This window comes from Tupaia chinensis, unplaced genomic scaffold, assembly GCF_000334495.1.
Source record: "Tupaia chinensis unplaced genomic scaffold, TupChi_1.0 Scaffold000426_1, whole genome shotgun sequence".
Lineage (NCBI taxonomy): Eukaryota > Metazoa > Chordata > Mammalia > Scandentia > Tupaiidae > Tupaia > Tupaia belangeri.
This window is the reverse complement of record NW_006159931.1, coordinates 635,473-656,444: the sequence shown is the minus strand read 5'-3', so window position 1 is coordinate 656,444 and position 20,972 is coordinate 635,473. Positions and strand designations below refer to the sequence as shown.

General features: G+C 40.8%; 1 long non-coding RNA gene across 4 annotated transcripts in view; it reads right to left on the bottom strand.

Moving 5' to 3' along the window:
• The window catches only part of LOC102498786 (uncharacterized), a 107,322-nt gene that overhangs the window by 56,760 nt on the left and 29,590 nt on the right, over window positions 1-20,972 (bottom strand). Inside the window, exon 2 of one of the 4 annotated variants that reach the window (XR_001370827.2) lies at window positions 5,527-5,591. The exons of the other annotated variants lie outside the window; for them this stretch is intronic. This is a non-coding gene — a long non-coding RNA (uncharacterized LOC102498786). The remainder of the gene's footprint in view (window positions 1-5,526; window positions 5,592-20,972) is intronic. 4 annotated transcript variants of the gene reach the window in all.

Sequence of the window (20,972 nt, the reverse complement as noted above, 5' to 3'; positions counted from 1 at the left end):
GACCGTTGAAATAATGACATCACCATCAGAAGACACAGACTGGCAGTAAGGAAAAAATGTGGCACTAAACAGACAACAAAAAATACTTACATACAGTCTGAGCGCTGGTACAAGGAGCCAGAGTGGAGCCTTTTTCTGTGTCACCTGGGCGTGGGCTTATCAGGTGACTCTAATTTTCTCCACTCTGCACATCTGTGAAAGATCACTAACCACCTTGAGTATTGACTTAGAGGTTTCAAATAAATTAGAACAAGTAGGTGAATTCCCAGACATAGAATCTGTGAATAATGAGGTTTGCCTCCGTGTGTGTGTGTGTGTGGGTTTGTCACAGATGTAAACGCTATTCCAAGTGCTGGCTTGTATTTCATAACGTCAGGAACTGTCACTTGCCACCAACCGCAAGGATTGTGTTGACAGTTCCACGTGACATCTCCTTAAGGAAGGATCCTCAGGAAAGCAGTACAATTTGGAAACTACTGGAGAACAACCTCTAATATTTGAACTGCTTTAAAAAAAGGAAAGAAATGCCTCCTTTGAACTGCCTCCTCTCCATTCCTTTTTATTTCTTTGCATCTCTTTCATCAGCAGAATGTCAAAATGATGTCTACATTCTGTGCACATAATGCCAGTCTACAACACTGGACTTGAAATGCCGTGAAATTCTTTGTTTAAAGCATTTCTGCTTTTGCCCACACATTAGAAACCAGTTTTTGACTTGCACTCTTTAAACAATGGTTGTCAGGCTACAGTACTGTGTATTGTTGGCCAACCTTTGGGCTTTCGGCACTTCTATCCCTTCAACATTTTGCTTGCTGCAGTTAAAGGTGTCCCTGTCACTGGAGCAAGGAGTAGCAACCGAATATAAACTGCAGCAAAGGAGAATTTGTCAGCAGTACAACTCCTTTCTCTTTGAAAACAAAGTAGAGGATCTTGAACTCTTTATGCCCAGGTCTACTGTTTTTCTAGTTAGTCATGTGCAGTGTAAAAAGCTATAATGACCATTTTGCTGCAAGACAATTGTAGGAACAAGAACTGTCTGGACGTTCCCAGTGAGCTTTCTCCCCCAGAAGTCCCCATCCTCATGTATCGTCATGCAGCCAAGTTAACATCTCTTGTTACATCTTGGGTACAATGGTCAAATTCTTTCCATCCAGAGCCTAAATAATTGCATGCCATGATAGATCACACTTCATTAGGACTTGCTGTTTCAAACCTCTTTTCTAGCACTCTCTATCTTGTGGTCAGCTTCGCTGAGTATGGATGCTATGGTAAAAGCCGTTCCAAGTAGTTTTGGAGTCCACAATATCCACAATATCATTGTGAGTTCTCAGACCTTTCTGTCCTCCTCCCAGACACCGAAGTCTTATTCATTAGGAACAATTCACCCCTCTAGTGGAAGGATCTTAGCACTGCAGCTTGAGCTCCAACAAACAGTGAGTTTCAGGGCTTAAAGAGCGTCTACAGATATTTTCAAATTATTGTTATAAAATTCCCCCTTCTTATGCTAGTTTGTTATTAAATATAACCCAATAGAGAAATCTCTTTAAAACGTTCATTTGCTTTCTTATGCTTTTACACAGGGAAACGCTTAGAGCTATAGAAAGGCAGTCCTAACACTAAGAGGTTTTTGTTTACACTCATGTCCACTTTTCCCTTGTTTAAAGTCAAATAGAAATTGATTAGAAAAAAAGGGCTTTGGTATACTGTACAGAGTTAAGCAATAATAGAGGATGCTTTTTGCCCGTATACTTTCTGTAACAGTAAGGTTATTATTAAATCAACAATGTGGTACCAAAGAGTCAAAGCATTCAGCCAAAGTGGATGACAATGGAAAACCAGTATGACTAGCAAAGAATACTGGTAGCCATAGGAAAAGGATATGGAAGTTCCCATTTCAGCGCTGCTACTGCAATGTCCTTGTCACTAAAAATACTGGAACCTAAAAAGGCTTTCCAGATTTACTAGTCTAGAAGGCCCCAAGAAGGGAAATAATTTGTCCATGGTCACACAGCCACTGAGTGGCCATCATCTCGTTTCTCCTGACGCTGAAGCCCATAACTCTTCCTAACACATCCTGATCGTCATGGCACGACTCCGAAGTCAGACGGAATGGGTGTGCCTCCCACCTTGGCTGTGCACTGCCTGGGTGAACACCCACAGTTTCAGTAGTTGCTCCACGTTGCTCCCGCCTGTCTGCACAGGGGTCCTGGCTATGCCCACCTCAGAGATGCTTTGTGAGGGTGGAACTGAGGTGCAGTTGGACGTGTGCTCAGGACAGGGCAGGACGCATCGTGAGTGCGCCGAATGGGATAACAATCACTCCCAATCACTGCATTGATGCAGTATTATCATGGCTGCATCTCTTTCCTCTTTCTCTGTCTGTCGTTTTGGGACATTCTAAAAACAGAACTTTTTTTCACTCCTCGGAGTTAATGAGTATGTAAATTAAGGGAAACTTCAGGTGTATTTTTTTATTCTATTACTCATAAGAATTTCAGTACTATGAGGACATTACTAATCTTCCCCTTCACGTATGCAGTAATGTAAGGGTGGAACAGCTGTTTTAAGAGAGGATTTTGATGTTTTTAGAGCATCACATACGTTGCCTCTATTAAGCCAGGTTTGTAATATAATTTGAGTATAATTTGGATACTATGGTATATTAGAATCAAAAGATTATAAAGTGCAAATGAGGGTTTTTTCTTCTGCTGACATCATAACAGTTTTTACAGAGCCATTACCATCTCGATGGCTATGGATGTCACGCAGTCATTATCCTCCGATCGTAACGAGGTGGACCATTACTGCCTCCTTTGGAGACCTTATGGTCTGAGATGTTAACGAGCCTTCGGGGAACCCTAAATCTTGGAATGGTTGGCAGGGTACTCCAGACCATAACAGAACTTCTTTGCAATGACAATGGATCCTGTCAATTTCTATTAAGTAGCTTCTTAATTCCCCAATCATTAAGATAGTGGAAGGACTTATTATACTAGCCTGTAATTAAGGACGCTTTCAGCCATAAATCCCTTCTGTAGAGTCCTTCCCTTTATTTGACATGGCATAGGCAAAGTGTAAGAGTCCCACACAGGAACTATGGAGCCAACACACCCCCAAGGAAAGCTTGCAGGATGCAGTTTGTCTCTGGTTTCACTCTGGATCCCTCAGCTCCAACCCACTCCTTCCCAAAGGTGCAAGGTCCCTTGAATAAAAACTCGACGTCTCCAGCAACCTGTCCGCAGGGATCTCTCGTCATGATTTGAAGTATGTATGCTAGGCACTATGGCAGAGAAGCACTATCGCTGGCTTTACATAATTTACAGTCTTCCTTGAAGGAGTAATAAAGGTACAATCATGATATCAAAATGCAAGACACCAATACAAGGATGCTTTTCAACAATGGGTATCAAAGTATAAGCCTGAGTTAAATGAGAAAATATGTGTGGAGGTAGATGCTTACTGAATATTACATTCCTCATTATTTTAAGGGAGGATGAGTTCCATGTGAATTGCTGTTCACTATGGACCCTTTTCTATATATCTCTTTTTCTCAACAGTTAAATGGCTAGATTAATATATCCTGCTAGAAAATGGTAGAAGACTATTACATGTGTCGTTATTTTCTATGAAAGGAGACAATCTACGGTATGCTAAAATGATTGATTCAGAAATATTCAGATAGGGAAATGCACTGGCTTGATTACAAGTGAGGTTTACTATCGTAACCCAAAATTTATTGCTTAAAAAAAAAAAAAAAAGCAGAGAGCCAACTAGGAACAGAAATTATGTACTGCCATAAAAATCAAAAATGAAAGAAACCAACCCGTTGACCTTGAATGTACAGAAACTTGAAGTTCCTTCATTCTTTTTGATAATCCTGGATTTTTCATCTAAATTTCATTTGACCTCAAGCAGACCTGCATTTGGCTTATTACTGAAATTTCATTGCTAAAATTTTCCAATGTAAGAAGTTTTCTAATCAGAAGTTAAATTTATAGAAAATCTCCACTGTATTGAAGAAGTAAGTGTCTGCGCCTGCATTTTGTGCTTTGGGAGTTCGAGTTCGTTTTAGCGTGGTGTTTCCAAATCAGGTCTTCAACCTAAACAGGGAGGAATCACACAGGACTCCAACTCTGAGTCAAAGCCCTGAATGGATGAAAATTTTATCCAGGAATCTCAACTATGCTGAGTTTGTTATTAAGAAACTCCTGAGTTTCGGTTTCTTCCTCTTAAGTAATTGGTGCTTTAGGGCATTCAAAAACCAGGGTCATGATATGATACTTGCAATTTCTTCCTTGTTTTATTTAAGTTTCCTGAGGCCGTCATCTTTTTCTTGCTTCTCCTTTGTTTATCATCACTGTTATTTGACTCTTATGTCAGGGAAATCTGGGTAGTTCTACTAGTGGCGAGATGGTTTGAGCATGCTCAGTCTCCAAGGGCATTTACCTCATCTTCTCCCCAAGCTAACTATCATAACCAGCACTCCTGCTCCTCAAACAGGAAAGGCCCCTTAAAACACTGACCACTCTCGGGAACCAGCAGTTAGCGTAATGGCTATGTCGCTGGACTCCTACGTAGTCGACCGCGGGTCGTGTCCCGGACCCGGTGGCTTAAAACTCACGCCGGGCGCATGTGCGTGCGTGCCCAAGATCCCGAGAGGAGACTGGAGGAGAAGGGATTGCAGCGTGACCATCCCCCCGGGGGGTGATTTCTCGCTTTCTGTCTCTATGTCTCTCTCTGTCTGTCTGGCGAGCGCACGCGCCCTACAGTGAAAATCTCTCCCCCCAAAAAATAAATAAATAAAAATAAAAAAAATAAAAACACTGACCACTCTCCACTACTGATACAAGAGCACACAGCCTTCTCGCCACAGTGTGGCTTAAAACAAAATATGAAAAGCCGAAACAAGAGGTGAGGCCCATGGTTTCTCTCGCTCCCCACCTGCTTCCTGGATCCGAGATGTGATCACACATGCACACACACACACACACTACATGTTTTGTTTCTTTCCCTCCATGTATTCTCTCTTAGGGACAGCTTTGCTGTTGCCTTGAGAGGTTTAAATCTGGAGAGTGAGAGAGCAGTTGAGAATTGGGTTGGATACTTTAATAGTTGCCAGGTTTACACACGTTCTAAGCCCACAACAAAGTCTTCTCCTTGGAAGATAGCTTTGTACTCTAACAATGACCTTTATCTGCATTATCCAAGGGGGTGCGCCCTGTCTCAATCTTTAAATGTGAGTAACATGTGTTTAAGAGAAGAATGTATCAGAGCTATGGAAAAAAAGGATCTGACGTTAGTCTCAGATCAAATTAGAGATTACAAATATTAAAAAAGAACCAACTCTAAGCCCTTGAAGGGCAGATGTAAATGGGATAAGTTTCAATATTACAAGACTAACAAGAAAGAATCATGAGACAAGAATGAAAAACAGAATACATCCACTAGATGTTGCTGCTGGAAGAAACGATAGAGTGAGATCTGGGCTGTACTGGCTGCTTTCCTGCTTACACAGAAAGGCGTTACCTTGGGGGACAGTGGCAATTCCTGGTAAAACTTCATCTTCTTCCAGGGGCAGGTGTCTAGTCACGCTAAGAAAAGAAGAGCCAGAGTCAGTAGTTTTGACATGGATTTGGGAAAAAAGGTAGGAAGTAGCTGCTGATTTCCTTCACAAGTGCTTTCCAACTTGGGGGTGAAGGCAGCCGCTCATCTCCTGGCCTCTTAATACTCTACCCAGCACTACCCAGCAGAATTCCCTGCAATAATGGAGCTGTTGTTCAGCCGCTCAGTCTAGTATGATAACCAGTAGCCTCACCTGGCTACTGAACTCAAGAATCCTGGCTTAGACAATTCATCTTCTGAGGAAATATATTTTTAATTTTTCTTCAATTATAATTTGTTTGTGTTTAAATATCATGTGTGTCTAGTGACTGCCATATTGTACAGCACAACTCTAGCAGGGAAACGTCCTGAAGAAAGCTCTCCCTAGACCCCGTGATGCTTTCATGATCTCCACACCAAGCCTTTGAAGTTGTGGGACCCTGAACAGATTACTTAAATTGTCAGAGCCTCAGCTGCCTTGTCTGTAAGATAGCTGAAGTAATGCCTAGTTCTTGAGGTTGGGAGGATTACATAAGATACATGTGTGTTGGTTCCCAGGCCATCACATATTGTATCCTAACACCCCAACCATATCGGAATGTGGTTCTGGTTTTCTCTGTTTCTTCAAGTAATGCATCCTTGCATTTCAGTAAGCCTTCTAGTGAGAAGCATTCTATGATCCAGTGGTGGGGTCTCAGTCTTCTAGTGAGTCTCTGTTTCTGCAGGGCTCCCCTCCCCAGCTCTCACCCGCCCCTCCCTAGCATACCTGAGGGGAGTCAGGATGGCAAGAGCTGGCTGGTATTGGGCATTTCCCTTCTCCCAGGTCAGTTGGACTCTGAAGTCACCTCCATAGTTTAGGCTCTAATAAAATAGCTTCCTTTGATGGCAGGCCTTGTAAGAAGAGAGGAAGCTCTGGCATATTTCAGAGGGGTTACTTTTCCTCTTTCCTCACCTCTGGAAGCATGAGGAGATTTTCTTTTTTAGATATTCACTGTGGGAACCAAGTTAAGCTCTTAAAGGAAAACAGAAATGTGCAGAGGGCCCCTTGTGACTGGGTCCTAGGGATTTTTTACTTTCAGACTTGCCTATTCTGAGTCTTAACTTACTCATTTTTCTACTTGATCAGTTCTTACTATTGGGATAGAGTGATAACTTCCAAGTTCAGAATTTGGAACGGGAAACCAGAAGTCTACACAGAACTCATTTACTAAACTGGGAGATGGAAAAGAAGAAGAGAAGAGGGAGAGAAGAAGTTGATAGGAAAAGGTAACAAGAGAAGAAAAGGGAAAGGGAGGGAGAAGAGAAGGGAGGAGATAAAAGAGAGTGAAAGGAAAAAGAAAAGGATGACAAGAAGGAGGAAGAAGAAAATGTAACCTAGTATAGCATTTGGCATACAGTAGGCAATTGATAAATAGAAGCTCCTTTTCATTTTCCTGGGTGATTCCTCACAAGACATGTGCCCTAAGAAACCCTGCTGGCTCCTTGCACGGAGACTGCCTTCCGTGGGCTATGTTCACCTCTCTATGTTGAAGAGTCAGTTACTCTAAATCACAGATAAACAGCATCAGATGGAGAAGATGGAATAGTGGGTTTGAAGTCTCAGGTCCCCGGTCACCCAAAGGTCTGTGACTCAGGTGGTTAGGTGCCTAAGTTCTTGTGACATTACACAATTCTGACATTGCCCTCACTTTAACAGTATATCCTGCCATCTACAATCTATGCATGTAAGTAGGAAAAATCAATAAAGATAGAGACATGTGAAAAAGATGCAAGTGGTGACCGAAAGTGCTCCCCATTGGCTGAGTGGAAGGCTCTGAGTGTCGAAATATGCAACCAGTATTACAGTCTAACCCAAAGTGCAAAATAGATATCCTGTGTTCTTACTGACAGAAATACATACATAAACGGGGAGAGGGGACAAATCTCCCACCCATACAAATTCCAAATAATGTGTGTAGACATGACACAAAGACTAACATCTGTGGTTTATTTTTTCATTATTTATTTACTTATTTCTGTCATTGCTGTTTTTGTTATTTGTGATGTTGTTTACTAAAGATTTGTTTGTGCTGTTCATTTGTTTAAAATTTGAGGAAAGTGGGACCAGTAGGTAGCCTGGTGGTTAAAACACTGGATTCCCACATGGCTGACTATAGCTTGGGTCCCATACCTGGTGACTTGAAACTCACATCAGTTGCATGTGTGTGCATGCCCCAAATCCTGAGAGGAAACTAGAGGAGAGGGGACTGCAGTGTGTACACACCTCCCCCCCACCCACCCCGGAAGATGATTTCCTGCTTTCTGTCTCTGTCTCTCTGGCGAGTGCATGCACCCTATAGCAAAAATCTCTAATTAAAAAAAAAATAGAGGAAAGTAAGAAAGCTAAGTGATAAGGATGAAAGTCAGCACTGAACATTATCCAAGTCTCATTCAATGAAGGGAGCTGGTGTATGGAGAGGGCACAGGGGGCTTACTACAACAGTGACATCCGTGTTACGATCCATCATGCGTTAATGTTGCATCGTGGTCTTCAGGTATTAACGTGGGTTGTTATGGGTGTGGCTTTTCTCTGAGAAGGAGCACATTGACTTGGATGAACTAGTGGGGTCTTATTACACTGTGATTCCACTCTTGTCTCTCTAGTAGAAGAAACATCTATGTAGGAAATTTCCTCCAGGGGTATAAAACCCTTTGGAACTGAACTTTGCTCATCTTCCCAGCACCACCTGGGTTAGGGGCAAGCTCTGCTCTTTACAGCAGCGGCCTCGACACTCCGGTTGATAAACTCAGTAGGGCCATGTGGAAAAGCCCAGGTGGGCTCCAGCCCCTCACAGAATCCAATGTCTGGACACTCAGCACCTTTCCTAGGCTGCGTCATCTGAAGAATCTGCCCAAGTAATGAAAACTGCTTTCACTTGAATTTTGCGAGTGTCACTCCTATTTTTGTTTGTTTTTGAGAGGTTTTTGCTATAGGGCATGTGCGCTTGCCAGAAAGACAGAGAGAAACAGAGAGACAGAAAGCGAGAAATCCGCCCCCCCCCCAGGGGAAATGGCCACGCCACAATCACTACTCTTCCATTCTCCTCTCAGGATCTTGGGCACGCATGCACACATGTCCAGTGTGAGTTCAAGCCACCAGGTTCGGGACTCAAACCATGGTCAACTACATGGGAGTCCAGCAACATAACCATTACACCATCTGCTGATCTTCCTGTGTTTTTCTAATGAGTCCACCACAGAGGAGTGAAATGAGTTAGCCCCGATTGAGTCAGCATCCTCCAAGGAAATGTGATTCCAGAACTTCCTCCAGGGAACTTTCTCAAGTGAAAATCAAAACAAAGGGTAGGTCTCAAATACGCTCTCTCGCCACCTGATCCAACATCGTCAACCACTCCCCGGACATCCTCAGGAGAAGAGGCAGAACCTCTGGGCTCTTTCTGATCTAGAACTACCTCTCTAAACTCCTCTTCCATTCTCTTCTCACACCCTTCACACAGAAGAACTATACTCTTTGTGCTTCCAAGCCTCCACGTGACATGCTGTCCTCGTTGCTGGAAATGAACCCCTTCCACTCAGCCAGGTTGCCAATCTCCTTTTACTACTCAAAATTCACATCAGAAACTTGTATAGAGATTTTTGCTATAGGGAGCATGTGCTCACTGGAGATACAGAGACAGAAAGAGAAAGTGAGAAATTACCTTCTAGGGGTGATGGCCATGCCACAGTCCCTTCTCCATTCTCCTCTTTGGATTTTGGGCATGCATGTACACACACACACGTGACCTGAGTTTCAAGCCTCCAGGTCCAGGACTTGAACTGCAGTCACCCATGTGGGTGTCAGTCCAGTGCCTTAACCACAACAACCACCTGCTGGCCCCTACATCAGAAATGTCTACCAACACAGAGTGAAAACTATCCTGGTTTGCATGGGACTAGAGGTTACCCAGAATTTCAGAATCTCAGCGCTTAAACCAGGAAAACTTCAGGCAATCCAGGAAAAATTGTTCACCCCTAGAAAATCTCTCATTGATGGAATAAACCCCTCCACCCTCTAACTCTACTACCCCTTTTATTGCCCCTTTTACTTTTATTTTTTATTTTTATTATTTTTTTTTGGAGAGATTTTCACTGTAGGGCGTGTGCGCTCGCCAGACAGACAGAGAGAGACATAGAGACAGAAAGCGAGAAATCACCCCCCAGGGGGGATGGTCACGCCGCAATCCCTTCTCCTCCATTCTCCTCTCAGGATCTTGGGCACGCACGCACACACGCCTGGCATGAGTTTTAAGCCACCGGGTCCGGGACACGAACCGCGGTCGACTACGTGGGAGTCCAGCGACATAGCCATTATGCTAACTGCTGGTTCCCTACCCCTTTTATTTTTACTGCTACTGTAAGTGACACATTGCATTGTATTTACTCACATCTTCCCTACTGGACTTTAAACTCATAAGATAGGGTCTGTGTATCATTTATCTTTTGTAGCCTTAGGCAGGGTTCCTCAAGGGTACTAGCATGTTAGACTCACCTGAGAAGCTTGTTTTTTTGTTTTATTTTTCTGTACCTTTTAAAAATATCAGTGCACAGGTCTCCATCCTTAGAGATTCTGGTTTAATTGATCTAAGTTGAGGCCTGGGTCTGGGCTATTTTTTGAAGCTTAACCAAGTGATTCTAATGTGCACTCAAGGTTGCTAACACCTGCTCTAGGGTAATGACTCTCAGCTGGGAGTAGTGTACACAGCAAAACTATACACATCACCCGAGGCCCAGCTCCCCACAGATTTCAATTTAACTCATCTGGAATGAGGTCTAGACAGCGGCATCTTTAAGCACCAGGTGACTCTACTTCATGATCGTGGTTAACCAATGTTTAAACACCTAAAGGGATTTCAAAAAGTTTGTGGAAAATTCACCTAAACTATAAGTGTATTTTGGTGCAAAAATTTTGAAATCCATGCCTAGTTTGCTCAAAATGCACATTTCCTATGAACTTTTTGCAGACCCCCTCATATAACCAAACTAAATGCCAAGTCATCCTGTAGCCCTTAACTCTTGCTGGGACTCTACTAATCATCCAGGATGATCATAATTAGATTTTAACATCTAATGTAAGTGATTCTTTCAACTTACTAAGCAGGCCATTATAGAAGCTTGCTTTCTTCAAAACTCTCTACAACCTGTCTCCTTTCCACTCAAATAAACAAAGTACACCCTCCTCCACCTTCAGATCCTTCCTCACTACTCATCCCTTCTCCAAGTCTTCCTCCCAGTCTCTTAGTCACTTCACTTGGATTCATGACTGTCTTCCTCCTTGCCACCATGTACACTTGTATAAAAGACTAGTTTTTCAACTCTGCACACCATCTTTCTAACTCACTCCTGGTCTCCTACTGCTCCTCTGATGACCACCACAGTCCACATACACACTGGAAGTCTTTCCCCCTCCAACACAATAAGCTAATTTCCCAACTCAGAAGCTTTTCTGTCTGAAAGCATTTGCTTGTAGGTTTTCAAGTATCCTGGTTCTTTCTTGTCACTAAGATGTGAGCCCAAATATCACCTCTTCAGATACTTCTATCCACCCTGTCCTGGATAGTTTTCACTGAGTCATCATTCTGTCATGCTGACCTCTCAATTATATCATAGCACTTAACAATTTCTGAAATGATCTTACTTGCTTTATTCTTAGGATCAACTCTTTTTTACAAAATGTAAGCTCCACAAATAAAAAGAATGTGTGCATTTTGTTTCCTGATGTACCACTAGCACCCACAATAATTCCTGGCCAACGATATTTACTAAAGTGAAATAGACACTGATATGTGCATAGACAGCACACAAGCGAGCTGGGCAACAAAGGCCATGAGTTGGAGCTATCAACTTATCTACTGAATGTCCCTATTTGGAGCATAATGTGGACTCCATGAGTGAGCCAAAAGTCTTGTCTCACTAGTCAAAATTTATGTTAACATATTTAAAACAGAAAACCTTTCTGAAAATAGTGACTGATGTGACACATCCATTAGTTGGCATTTCATCCATCACATCCCAGCCACATCATCGAGGGAACTTTTTTTTTTTTTTGAGAGTTTTTACTATAGGGTGTGCACTCACCAGAAAGAGAGAGAGACAGAGACAGAAAGCCACGCCCCAATGCCTTCTCCTCCAGTCTCCTCTTGGGATCTTTGGCATGTACATACACACGCCCTGTGTGAATTTAAGCCACTAGGTCTGGGACTTGAACCACGGTTGACTACGTGCGACATAGCCATTAAGCCAACTACTGGTTCCCATTGACGGAGCTTTTACTTAGTGATCATAAACTTTAGTGTCATTTGGTAGCATATCAGAAACGCGAATGTTTGGTTCTACTCCAAACCTAGTAAATTGAAGTCTCAGGAGATGGGGCCCAGGATTATTTTATATTTTATTTTACTTTTTTACTGAGCTCTATTTGGGATTCCTATGTGCACTAAACTTTGAGAAGTTGTGATCTAAGTCAAATTGGAAAACCCTCTGAGCTCAGCAGCTTATTTATTGCTTAAAACAATTTTAGAGGGTTACATGATGATGGATGGAGACATTGGTAGCACATTGGAGGTGCTCCAGAGATAATGGTTTCTTTTCTTTAATGGTTTTATAAAGTTCTTATGAAGTGCATTTTTAAAAAATGCTTTTAATTTATCTCTGTTTTTAAGAAAACAATATAGGCATTTTTCAGAATTCTTATTTTTTTTTTTTTTTTTTTACCTGGATGTATAACCCAGTAGAAGTGGGAAGGCTGGATTATTGAAAGAAAGCTAGGAGCCTTCCTATAAAGAAATAAACAAAAGAGCTGTAAAAAAATGTCCATCAGGGTCATTTAAGACAGGGGCAGACAGTCCTTCAGACCTCGGTAGCCCCTATACTCCAGCACATTTCAATAATTGATGCCCATAATGATAATCCTGCATTATTAAGTTAAGGCAAAATTCTTCTCCAGAGTCGCTGGTCTAGTGTACTCAACTCTTATTAGGAAGATTTCCACTTGAAATATTTAAATCCTCCCCTATTTTTGGGGGGTGATGCTCAAGTGGGATTATCTTTGGTTATTTGGAATAATTTATTAGATAAAATTTTCTTATTCTCTTAGGATTTCATAAGAATTAAATGTAAGTTTGTATTTGTCAACACAACTCTGTGAATGAATAGGGCATTCTTTAATGTGCCTTCTCTGGTCATAGGAACTCCATTCAGCACAAGGCTCAAGTGACTCCACGGAAAATGCCTAGGATTGTGGCCCAAGAGGCCGATTGACTTCAGTAACCCACATTTTCCTCTGGGGAGAGACTGGGTCATCACTGTCCTCTTGGATACCCTTTAAGTTTGTGCTCTTGCCAGATAAGTGAAAGAGATAGCAATTCTCAAAGTCACTGACATTTATTGAAAGCCAAAGAAATTAGTGAGCTCTGACATTTATAGGTCTTAAACATTAAAGAAGTTAAGAGTAGTTTGAGCAAGGTTCAAATATTAAATGTAATGCCATAGAGTTGCCGTTAATTCACCAATAATTACTCTGTTTATTATTTCAGCACCCAGATTTACAGTTCCAGTTCATCCAGAACTTCAACGACATGGTCTCTCGCCTTCCAAACTTCACATATTCCCAGTGACATGAGTTGTCTCTGATGGCACATCCTTTAATGCTTTACAATTTAGTGCTTATTATACGTCAAGGTCTGTTACAGTTACTTCACATGTTAATTCACTTAATCCTCACAATTTCCCAAGAAGGTAGGGTCTCTTATAAACCTTGTATTACAGGTGAGGATTCAGTGGCATGAGGAGACTAAGTAATGTGCCCACATTTATACAGCTAGCAGGTGTCTCAGCCATGACTTACTTTCAGAGTCTGTATGATTATCGGTTCTGCAATGCAGTCTTCTATCAAAATGAGTTTCAATTGAAGAAAAGACAATGAACTCTTAATTATACCTTATGTGGGATAAGAAGGGATAAAGCTCTGACTCAGGGCAAGCTAGACAGTGAGGGAGCCTTTTTATCCACCTGTCATTCCTCCTTTCTCTGTTCCAGCATCCACTCTCTCACCTTCAGTAGCATTCTGGAAATTGCTGGAACTGTCTCTCAAATTCACATAAAGCAACTGCTTAAAACCTGCTTGACTTCTCTGTAACATTTGTTATTCCAAACTCAATTCTGATTGTCTGAGTAACAAGGGCTTTGGAGAAAGATTTTATTGTAAATAAGGTCAAAACCAATGGCTGGTATGGGGTTTGGGAAGTATGTATTGATCTGACCTAATTCTCCTTGATCTCAATCTGTATAAACATCAATAATTGATATCTGGCTATATATTTTTTGAAACTCCTCATGATGTACAGACACACACACATGTGTATATACACATGTACATACATAAACCACCACATACATGTATACATGAATAATATATATGAGGGGTCTTCATAAAGTTAATGGAGAATGCATATTATTGAGAAGAAACATGCATAGATTTCAAGTATTTTTTGCACCAGAATTAACTCACAGTTTAATTCCATTCCTTCGTCAACTTAAACTCCCTCCTTCACACATACAATCTGCATACATACACATGTACATATAAAAGCGCATATCCACAGCCAGTAGAAAAAGCAGTGGCAGATAACACTGGTATAAAACTAATTCAGGGGGGGCCAGCAGTTAGCGTAATGGCTATGTCACTGGACTCCTATGTAGGTGACTCATGGTTCGAGTCCCGGACCTGACAGCTTAAACTCACGCGGGGCACGTGTGTGAACGTGCCCAAGATCCCCCGAGAGGAGAATGGAAGAGAAAGGATTGCGGCATGGCCATCCCCCCGGGGGGGGGGGTGATTTCTCACTTTCTGTCTGTCTGTCTGTCTGGCGAGCACATACGCCCTATAGCAAAAACCTCCCCCCAAAAAAACTTCTTTAAAAAAAAAAATAAAAACTACATCAGAAAGGCATTGGCTTAGTTGTATTGGACAAACTACTCAAAGCCTGTCAACAAGCTTGAATTCTACACAAAATAAAGCCTCTGATGAGGACAATAGGCACATCCTGAAAGAAACCATTTTTTCTGGACAGGTCTTGAGCCTGAAGTTTGATCCAAGAGGAGATAGGAGCGGTTTCTTTCACCACTTCTGGGGGAGATGCAGGGCTCGGTCAGTATGAGTGAATGAGAAAATTCTTTTGGCTCTTCAGTGAATACAGAATAAATGTCACTTTCTTTGGAAATGACCTTTCTGCTATTCTCATCTTTGTATATAAAGTTGCTGTGTGAGAGAATCCATGCCTATGAATTTCATTCCTGAAGGTACAACAGAATTATTCCACAGACATTTTCAAGACGGATGGCCTAGAAAGTATCAGAATCAGAGACAGGAGTCAATTTCGTCAGCGATCTTCAAAGAATCAACATCATCAGGCTCCCAGCCAGTGTAATTCAGTAGGGGTTTCAATTCTTATCAGATCAGAGGTTGGATCCGGATATGTACTGCATTTCTTGGGCGAGAGTCTGTCTGAATTATTTGGTTTTCATTAGCCAACAAAATTTGACAGCATATACTTTTCTTTGGGGAATTTTCTTGATGCTTCTGTCCATAAAACTCAGGAGCTCATATGAACTATTTTGAAATTGTGGAGATAGACATATTATGATGGTGATAATGAAAAACAAGACATACTCTGTTGTAGAATTGCCAGGAAAAAAAAAAAAAACACGAAAAACAGCAACACAGAGGTCTTACACATGGGTCATAAATGACCAGCATTTATAAGAAGAAGATACTAGAACTTTTTCAAACCAAAACTTGCTGTGAGTGAGCTGCATTCTTCCAGGACTAATAACACCATGCTCAAAGTAATCAAGCTTTAAAAAAAAAATCCCAGCTGTCTGGCAAATGGATGATCATTATTACCGCAAATCACTAGGTACCTTAAGAGCAAATTAAGTTTATCGTTCAGTGGGATTCAACAGCCAGATTTCATCACCATCTTTTCCAAGCAGTGCGATCTGTCATAGGAGAATACAAGGTAATTTCTATTTGAAGACCTAACCAGGATCTAATTAAGCAACAACTGTTATCTCCTCCCATTCACCACCAACCCCGTCCTTAACTCCTAAGCCATCTTTACCTGAGAATGGTTACCTGTGCTAAACATTATTTTGGGAGGAACAGTCACGTGCCCCAAAACAATGTTGATGCGTGTAATGGTAGTCCCATGAGATTGTGTCACATAGGGCCAGCAGGTGACATGGTGGTTAAGGCACTGGCTCCCACGTGGTTGAGCAGGTTTTGAGTCCTGGACTCTGTGGCCTGAAAATAATGCCAGGTGCGTGTATATGCATGCCCCAAGTCCTGAGAGATGAATAAGGGAGAAGGGATTGTGGGATGGCCATCCCTCCAGGGAGTGATTTCTCACTTTCTCTTTCTCTGTCTGTCTGGCAAGCACATGCACCATGTGGAAAAAAAAAATCTAATAAAAAACTAAAAAAAAAAAAAAAGTTATGTCATATAGATTAGGTGTGTTGGGTTATACTACCTAATAGATTTGTGTTTTTTTGTAAGTATACACTATGATGTTCACACATGGACATCATCTTATGATGTGTTTCTTGGAACATATACCTGTTGTTAAGCACTGTATTTCTATATTCCAAAATTCAGTCCAGAAGTCTCTTTCTTTTTATGCCAAGCTTTACCTTAAAACACTTACATAACCTTTCAGATGCAAAAAAAAAAAAAAGATGCATAAGTACAGTGGCTGGATTCTTAACTCCTTGGACCTTATTCCCTAAGATGCAAATATTTGAGTCCTTTGTGACACTGAAGACATAGCAGTGCAATTCTTGGATAAATTATAAATCAATATATAGTAAACTGTCATTAACCTAGACTCCATTAATATAGAATTTTGCTCACTCATACAAGCCTCAATCTTGGGTTTTGATCGGTATCCTCTTATGATCAAAAGCCAATTACTATTTATCTGTTTCTGACTAGTACATTGGCAGGTCATAGATATGGACTGTGAAGGATGAAAGATAAAGTATGCTCTATAGTTGTAGTTTTTTAAATGAAGTATTTATATACAAATAATTATTATGCTAATTTCACAGCATCTCACTCTATTCATTAACACAGATACAGAGAATTAGCATGGTGTGGTGGAAAAGCATTAAAAGGGTAATTAGGAGTCCTGGGCTCTGGTCCCAGCTCCACCACTCATTAGCAGTGTCACCTTGGCCAAGTCACTTAACCCCTGTGAGTCTGTTTCCTCACCTGTAAAATGAAGAGATTGAACTTAGGTATTGCCAGTGCTCCTTCCAACCTTCACATTTTATGATTCTATGATCTTGGTGAAGCCGTTGAGTGGCAGCCACACTCTTAATGCACCATATGCATGAGTTTCCCTCCAATCACAGGACTGACATTCGTAAGTGCTGTTCCCTGAGCCTGGGACACTTTTTCCTCTTGTTGCCCACATCTCCCTTCCAGTAATGAACTCCTCTGTTCCTCAGGGAGACTAGAAGCCTTTCTTGATTTCCCAAGTTCTATTATAACTTTGCATAATTACATCCCTCTCCTTCCTCGTATTCATCACAACTCTCATTTTTAATGATTTATGATGCAATTAATGTCCATCACCTCCAGTAGACCGTTTGCTCCATGAGGACAGAGACTGTGCCTGTTCTTTTTCTTTCTATTGCCTCACCACCCTCTTGCATGATGCCTGTCACAGAGTAGATGCTCAATAAATAGTCTGAAAACAAACAACTGAGTAAATGAACAGAGGACAGTGATCAATGTACATTGATTAAGTCGATAAATTAATGAGAGCAGGCTGATTCATGCTCATCTGACTTTCATTACTGTGCGAAGGAATTGAAAGGTAATGAAATTGTCCTTTTTCAATTGTACCTCATGTCTTTAATTAAATAATTTACAAACTCAAAGTGAAAGTATATTTTGGTACTGGTTTCCAGTCTAGAATTGAAATGATACGAATTTGACCAAGGTTTTTATTTATTTGTACAGTGCCCCTTAAGGGTGGACAGAGGTCCAACATTTATTTGACCCAATATAGTTATTTTCATCCATAAATGCTGACATTATTATGTTTGCATATGTATGTATCTTAAGCCTTTAAGTTTTCATGTCAGTTTCCTCCATGCATTCATGATCATCTTTGAAGATTTTATATGTATGTGTGTGTATAAAACTTTACTAAGCTGACTTTAGTCAGGTTATTCTTTTAGTTTTACCTTGTATTTCTCCTGTTTTTCAAGCCTGTTATATTCTCAGAGTGGTTTTCCCCAGTCATTTTCTCTGGTTTTAAATCTCCCCATTGGTAATGAATTTTGATCGCGAAGCACAGAAATTCACATTTACAGAAGTTCACTGTATGAATATATTTCATGCTATTAACTCCAGTCTCAAATCATATGTAACTAAGCATAGGTGCCCCTGTCATCTTTGTCTTCTACCCCTTTCTTTTTCCAGAGAGAGGAAGAAATTGTGATTTATAGTAAATCCTGGCATTTAAAGAATATCTCATATGTCTTCACTGGTGATTGTTCTAGACTTGAAAGATGACATGTAATAATAAACAGGTTTAAAAGTGACAGTGTAGAATTTCGAGGAAGAGAAATGACGTATCCAATAGCATGATTCTATCAACGTGGCTAAATAAGTTGAGACAAGTTATTCTAATTCCCAGCTTTCGTATGTAAGTCCCCAGCTATGTATTCCCAAACTGTCTCTGCCCGTTTTCCCAGAGAACAGCAGTTTGTACCCAGTATCACTGGGGAGCCTACAATTTGTGTGAATATCATAGACAAGGAGATTTTCATTGCAATTATTTTAAATTTCCCAAAACTCAATGTACTGTCAGGTAGGCTTCATCAATACATTTTATCTGGCCATATTCCAAACGCCTCTATCTGAATTGTGGGCTAGGGACTGTCAAGTTCTTAGGAAGGCAGAAACTGCGTTCCCACAATTCTAGAGAGGTTTATCTCTTCCTCTTTCTGTCTTAGACTTAAACTTTGTAGTTTGATACATACTATATTTTGATAAGGATCCTACTTTTTATGGTACTTAAGTTAAAACAAATTAATGTATAAGTTCTAAGAGAAGACCACTGTCATTTGGCTTTTTATGAAAATGAAAAACCCTGCTACTGTTTTCAGTCAAGTTATAATTTGGGTGGTTCTTCTCATCTGTGCCAGAAGATCTGGTCTGTGCCTGGTGACAACTGAATTGAACTGGTGGCCTGGCTGAAGTCAGCTCTAGCAGGGTCTTACTCAGCTGGGGGTTGGTAAAATATGGCCCACAAACCCTAATCTATTTTTTTTTAATTGTTGGAGCAGAACCATGTTCATTTGTGGCACAGAACTGAATTGTTGTGACAGAGATCACGTGGCCTCTTTGCAGGAAAATCTTGGCAATCAAGTAAGTTTCAGGTAAGACAACCTGTCTCTGCTCAGTGGATAGAGGAAAAGGCACAGTGCGCCTCCGCTTAAATCGTTTTCGCTAAGAACAACTTAAGAGAATAACCTCACACTCGAAAGGTAAAAAATAACGGCTTCACCCCTTACTGGGAGAGAGAACAATCTCAGGGTACCAAGTGCTATGCACATTGGAATGAGGGGAATTTGTTGCCATTTTTGCAGTCTACCACAGCATACTGGAAGGCATAATTACATCGCCCACTTCTTTACGTAGTAGAACAAATTTTTAACTAGTAGACCAGTAGTAGTCTCTATTTCGGTTCTCATTAAACTCCTTGACTTATGCCTGAAGACTTCTACCTTCTCAGCTTCCTTCACCTCAGTTAAATACAACTGCTCCAATTTAGAATTCAAGACAAAGCCCAGAAACTCCACTGTTATGTTCAGCTGGTGCCCATGGAAGGGAGATGGAAGATTTCTATGAATTCTGGGAAAGCAAGTTTCTCTCACTACGAGGGTCTAGCTATTAAGATGATGTAGAGTAGAGAAAAAGAGCTACATTAGGCTGGAAAAGATGACATTGGAAACAGTGCTTTTTACCGAGCCAGAATCAGGCAAATTCAGTAGAACTGGTTGCGTTCTCAGTCATTGTCTAGGTGATCTTTCATTGCCTTCAATCAAGACAGTTTCATCAAGACAGTCCAGCTCTTGTTGACTGTCTCATTTAGGGCGATGTTTTGAAATTCTACCCAGACGACCTCATTTGAAAAGCTATTTATCCACTCAGAAGATGAGGGTGCTTAAGAAAATTTTAGGAATGATGAAGTAAAGGAACTCTCTTGCTCTTGAACAATAGGCAACTATGCAGAACAATTTTGAACTAATTTTACCACTAAAATACAATAGTTCATGTTATTTTTTATGAAATATGTTAACCTCTCTTCAAAGTGACACATGCCTAGCAGATTAGCAAGAGTATAAATGCCTTCTCCTGTCTTCGTCTTCTCCAAATTTTAATGCAGTTCTATATGAGCATGGTAATTTTTAAAACCATATTCAACAACTGTTTCAAATTATTTGAGACAGTTACAAATTAAATTTGGGACTTACTTTCCAAGAATACGTTACTTACAATAATAATACCATCATCTTCTGAGTGGGCCATTAGATGTGCTTGTAGATCAGATAAGCAAAAGACAGTTTATCGTAATCATTGATGTTGGTTTGTATTTAGAATGCTTTTTGCAGTTTCTACTTCTAGGTATAAGTCTTTCTGGTTGAGTCTTTAAACATGCAAAATCAAAATGCCGAGACCAAATTCCTATCAATGTTGAGAAAAAAAAAAGAAATTTAAGAATCATTCAAATCAGATTTATATTTCAGTCATTTGATTTTTCCCAAATGGAGTAAAAAACTAATCAACAGGAGAGCTTTCTCCCAGTGGTTCATAATTCCCTTTGAGTGAGGATTCAAGGAAAACATTTTCCTGAGAAGAAACTCCCTGCAGACAGTAAAGCAAAGCAGGAAGGACATTAGAAGAGAGGGAGAAACAGCCACAGCAGACAGCCACACTGTCCACTGCAGTCCGAGTCAGGATGGCTCCTGTGGACTGCCCACCTGCACATTCATTAAAGACCCTGCTGCTGGTCACATAATGGGTGTTTTAGAATATGAATACCCCGGAGAAGAGAATTGGGGGAAAGTGCAACTTTCTCCACAGTGACATAAAACAATCACCGTGCATTCAACTCGGTGTTTCCAAAAGTTTCCCTTTGAAATGGTACTTAGCAAAACCTCAGAAATTTGGGCCTTATTATAGGTCCTTTCTCCCAGCAGTCATAGGGTTTCCTGGGAAAATTTTATTGTCCTCCTAAAGTCAAGGAACTCAGTGGGAA